We start from the raw sequence: 239 nt of genomic DNA on the forward strand, positions 1-239 counted from the left end.
GTACTGTCCACGGAGGGCTGGGGGAGCTCCTGCGAGAGGGTCCACCAGGTGAGATCCTTCAGCTAGAAACCAGGGTGAGATGTGGTGAGAAAACACCCCCCAGGCCAGACCCCCCATGGAGAGCCCCCAGTCGAGCTCAGGGTGTACCCCAGTGACACCGACATCTCCAGTCGAGAAGGTTGGGTGGGTGGACACAGCCACGGGGGCCAGGGTGAGGGGGGCTGGGTGCTCCGCTCACC

Source organism: Buceros rhinoceros, unplaced genomic scaffold, assembly GCF_000710305.1.
Source record: "Buceros rhinoceros silvestris isolate BGI_N320 unplaced genomic scaffold, ASM71030v1 scaffold28374, whole genome shotgun sequence".
Lineage (NCBI taxonomy): Eukaryota > Metazoa > Chordata > Aves > Bucerotiformes > Bucerotidae > Buceros > Buceros rhinoceros.